General features: G+C 39.6%; 1 non-coding gene across 1 annotated transcript; it reads right to left on the bottom strand.

Moving 5' to 3' along the window:
• Positions 1-3,498: 3,498 nt before the first annotated feature.
• LOC115032235 (small nucleolar RNA SNORA17) lies at positions 3,499-3,628 on the bottom strand. The gene has a single exon (XR_003837889.1). It is a non-coding gene; the product is annotated as a small nucleolar RNA SNORA17 (small nucleolar RNA).
• Between the last annotated feature and the right edge of the window lie 1,729 nt (positions 3,629-5,357).

Below are 5,357 nucleotides of genomic sequence, written 5' to 3'. Positions count from 1 at the left end.
TATATAAAGAAAAGGGGGATGTAAGAATATTTACCCACAGATATATTAATCTCCATAGAAGGGAGAAATAAGCTGAAATTATCTAAAGGTTTTTAAGGAGACACAGATGAATAAATAAATTCAGGCCTTTGAGCTCAGTGCTTAGGAGACAAAGGCAAGGATAGTTAGGTTTCTTGTGAGTCTGAAGCAACCTAATCTACAAATACAGGCTAGCTTGGGCTACACCAAGAAACCCTAGCTCAATAAATAATAATTGTTTTAATTTTTTAATTGTTTAAATTATCAAAATGAAGATGGTTGTAAGTTTGGTGGTTATAATGATATTACAAGTCCTCTAATTGAGACATCAATGTAGAGCAGTCCTAAATAAAAGAGGCTGATAAATTCAATCAGTCTATACTTTTGATGACTTTGGGTTTCTGGTCTAAGGACATGCTATTTGGGGGGTAGATGCTCAGTATCTGTGTTAACAGGAAAGAAAGAGAAAAGGTTTAGACTCCTTCCAAAGTAATAAGAATCAGATTTTATAGAGAAAGACCCCCTGAAATCTTGGCTGCAGACATTAATGAAAAAAATAAATAAAAAAGTCAAGAAGACCAGGCAGAATAAGAAACATTGTTAGATCTAGTGGGGAAACCCCCACCCAATTCCCGATTTAGCATGCACCCAAAAAATCAGGAAGGACCATCTCTTGCTGTAATTACATGTGGACGTTTAATTACGGAGCTCCAGACTGACATGCATCCCACACAGGAGGTAATGGATGTCGGCCATGAGGCTTGAAAGCTAGGGGTTTTTATGGGGTGAGGGGCTTAGGGGTGTGGAATTCAGCATAGAGACACACTATTGGCTTATTCAAACATTAACAGAAAGATTACAAAGATCAGAACTTTGTTCTTGTGGGCTGGGGGCTTATCTTTGTTCACATAGCAACCAGTTGATGTATGACTTTACCCTGCGTCAAGGGGCAATAGACAGAGGGGAGGTTCCGGCCAGATGGTGTTGACTTAGATAATATAGCCCTGCTGGTCCTTGCATACCTTTTCATCTTTACAGTCAAGACGTTCTTAGGAATGCCTTAACAACAGCCCCGCCCTGGCATGCCTGTGGGCTGTTTTGCTTTATTCTCAGTCCCAGGCCTGGGCAGTGGGCTCCTAAACAACTCACAAGTTACAAAATTTTATCTTCCTTCAACATAATTTGCTGATCCATCTATGTGGGAACAGCCATGAAGATGGCTGAGACATAAATTGTCTTTAGCCAAAACTTCAGCTATACGTAGCCTATAACTCTTGTTGGCTACAGAATCCTCAAAATTCATCATGCCATCCTCTCATATGGCACGAATGATGATCTATTACAAGTTGGTTGTTGATCAAACTAACTTATAAAGAAGACAGACCCTCTTGGGTCCCTTGTCTGTGTAGGACAGGTCTCTCAGTGCAGATGGGCAATGAGTCGGCAAATAACTGACAGATCAACACAGGAGATTGTGTAGAATCTGAATGTAATTTGTCAAGTCAAGCATCGAACTTTTTATACAGAAGAATAACAAGAAATTAGGTGAGATACGTCCACTGAGTCACAGTGACACAATACAAAAGGAATGTATACATCAAAAGAAAGGGGGAACCAGGCTGCTGCCACTAAGAAGGGAGCCACGTATAAAGCTAGTGTATTGTTAAGCCCACCACCAGGGCTTCTTAGTAAATGCCTGATTTATGCTGCTTCTTTGGGCCAAGTGAAGAAACCTATCTCAGGGGATTCCCTACCTCTTTCATGGTGAACCCACCTGTTCTGCTAGGCCATTGTGAATTCCCTTGTCTGGGTAAGACTGGCTATTGTCTCAAGTAAACACTCTGCAGACCAGCCCTGAGCTATTCTGGCTTGGTTCTTTGTAATGCCTAATTAGTTTCACTGTCTCTACTAGAAGTAAATTTGAATGTTACTGAATAGGTAACCTTCTCACTGAATTCCAAGTTTGTCTTCAAGGATTTTCTGAGACATTGGAACACTGGCAAAGGCTTAGCTATGTCAATCTTAAAAGGCACTTATAATAAAATAATACTAAAATAGAGCATGTGGATCCATATACCATACTAAAGAGGGGGGGTAGGGTATGAGTATACAGGTTATGAGAACACCAAATTTCCAGGAGGTGAGTTTCCGTGAAACTCTTTGCCTCCTGAGTGCTTCCAGGCCTCTCTGCCTCTCTGCCTCTCTGCCAAGCAGACTTCACTGGAGTGTGCGTAGCATAGATGCATTAAGGCCATCACTGGAAAGAGAGGCCCATTGGACTTGCCAACTTTATATGCCCCAGTACAGGGGAATGCCAGGGCCAAGGGGTGGGGGTGGGTGGGTGGGGGACTGGGGGGGAGTGTATTGGGGACTTTTTGGATAGCATTGGAATTGGAATTGAGGAAAATACCTAATTAAAAAAAAAAAAAAGATAGGATAGATGGTAAGGTACCACATCCAAGTTACAAATACAAATAGACTGCACTTTTAAATGGAATTCACACTTAATAATTTTCATAATTGTTTCAAAATATGTATCATTTGTTACTGTAAGACAAAGAGGCTTTTTAATTGGATAAAAGGTGGGAAAGGTAGTGGGTTAACATAATGCAGCTTATATTCTAATGTTAATACTGGATTCCAAAGACCTGTTTGTTCCAGAGACAGAGAATCTGCATATAGACTTTTCCCCAAGTTATTTCTAATTAGTAAATAAACATATTAATAGCCAATAGCTGGGCAGAAGAGACATAGGTGGAGTTTAGGTTTCCTGAGCTTAGGGTCAGAGGAGAACCATGAAGGGAAAAGAAGGTGGAAGAGGATAGTGAAGCCACCATTAGTTGGGTGAGTCATGAAAATGTGGCCCTTAGAGATAGCCAATTGGAGAAAAGAACAGCCCAGATGAAACATAGTAAACAGTAAGTAAGAGTTATTGATAGAAAAGTAGATTCTAATAGCATAGAGGATAGAAATCTGCCTAGCACTTGTGTTGATTAAGGCTTATTATAAATATAAAGGGTGTGTGTCTTTTATCCAGGAACTAAATGGTCAAAGGCAGGGTAAAAATCTAGGGTTAGGATTAAGTGATTTCTACAATACTTATTGGTGCTGTCCAGGAGTCTTTGAGCTCTAGGGTCATCTCAGGTACTGTCTCAGGAGTACTACGCTCTGCTAATTCATTATGGTATCAGGCAGGGGTCATCTCAAGCACAGTGAGGCCCTCCCCAGACCTGTGTGGCACCAGACTGGTTTTTAGCTAGCTCCATGTCTGGGCCTCATGGCACCTGTTGTGGCTTGCTCCTCACCCAAGCCCAAGTGGTCCCATGTAAATAGATGTCTGTCCCAGACTCACCTTTGCCAGAACTTGTGATCCCAGGTGAGGTCCTTCTAGTCTTCCACTTGCTCCCAATCTTGGGAGCTCGTCTGGGCCTGTGCAGAAACAGACTAGTAGTCATCTCAGACTTGATTTTTTTTTTTCCTCAAGTAGGCTACTAATTGTTCAAGTGTCCATAGATCAGGAGACTGAGTGTAGACATTGCCTTTCTTCTCTCTGTCCGTACTGATGCAAACATGATACAACCGCCACATCTGCAATGCCTGGAGGGACAGTAGTCCTTATTTATTTTCTATTCTCTCATAGGTTACATTCCTAATGCAGACTTTCTTCCCTCTCATAGTCTCCATCTCCTCTCATCTTCTCTCTCCTCCAGATCCACTCTTCCTCCATTTCATTCAGAAATGGGTAGAGGTCCCAAGAATATCAACCAAACATAGCATATCAAGTTGCAATAAGACTAGGTACATTCCCCTCATCCTCATTTTAAGGTTAGATAATGCAACCCAGTAGAAGAAGAAAACATGTCCTTATATAGCCTTCCAGAAGATGGCATGGCCTAGATTAAAGGTGCATCTTTCTTCCTCAAGATCCAGATTAATGCCACGCCTTTTCCCATCTTGAAAGATCTATATTAAAGCCATGTCTTGCTAACTCACAGATCCAGATTAGAAGTGAGCCTTCCAGGGCTGAATTGATTGCACAGTGATTAAGAGCACTGAATGTTCTTTCACAGGACCAGGGTTCAATTCCCAGCACCTACATAGTCACTCAAAACTGTCTGTCATTCCACATCTGACATCCTCATCCAGACATACACACAGGCAAAACACCAATGCACATAAAAATATTTTTTCTTAAAAAAAAAAGAGAGAAATAAATCTTTCTACTTCAAATTAAGTAAAAATCTCTCACAGATATGCCCTACATTTTTGGTTTAAGTTCCAGATGTTGTCAAGTCAACAATCAAAATTAACCAACTCAAGATGATTAAGGGCTAACACTCAGAAAGTAGTTATCTTTCATGTCTTCAGTGAGTATATGATTTTTAAAAGGAACATCACAGCTGTCATTGAGGCTGGTGCAAGATATATGCACAAATTGCCACCGTTGTTATTATTGCTTGAGGTGATGAAATATGGACATTCTTACTTCATTTCTGTTTAGATAAGATATTTTGACTAAAAGCAACTTAGAGGAGAAAACATCTGCACTGGTTTACAATTCTAAGTTATAGTCCAACATTGTGAAGATGGGATGGCCATAAGGGATTCAAGTAACTACTCACATCGCAGCCACAGCCATGAAAGCACAGATGTTTTCTTGATCCCTTGCTTGTCTTTAGCTCAATTTCCTCATTGTCATTTAGGTGACTCCTCACTCCATAAGGAAAGCTTTACCCAAGTTGGACTGGTTCTTTCCATATCAATTAACTTAATCATCCAAAGACATGCATATAGAACAACCCAATATAGACATTTATCATTAGGATTCTCTTCTTGAGTGATTCCATATTGTATTAAGTTGACAGGTAAAGCAAGCTATCACAATAGGTCATAGTGATGCTACACCATGACACTTAGACTTACAATTTCCCAAACTGTGTGCTATATAAACTTTTCTTCATAATCAGTCTCTTCCAAGGATTTTTATAGTGACAAAATGCTGATATTATGCTTTCAAAGCCTCCAAAATAAATACCCATATTAACAATAATTTAAATGGAAGAAACATTTTCTGATAAAATCACAAGGAAATAAAAAGTAAAAGCACATAAATTAGCATGCCTTAATTATTTAGTACCATATTTATTATTACTGTGCATTTGACATCTGTCTTAATTGAAATGCTTTATATACATTCAACTTGACCAAGACCATATGGTCAATGAGACAACACAATAACTAAGTAATCAGGCTGTAGTTTATATTCAAGTCATTTTATGTCATGCACATAGAGTATACCTTACTGTCTGCAGGCAAAACCTTTGTGACTCCAATAGTAA

Source organism: Mus caroli, unplaced genomic scaffold (assembly GCF_978045245.1).
Source record: "Mus caroli unplaced genomic scaffold, Mus_caroli_1 scaffold_9, whole genome shotgun sequence".
NCBI classification, from domain to species: domain Eukaryota; kingdom Metazoa; phylum Chordata; class Mammalia; order Rodentia; family Muridae; genus Mus; species Mus caroli.
The sequence above is the reverse complement of the archived record's forward strand: the minus strand, read 5'-3'. Positions and strand labels throughout refer to the sequence as shown.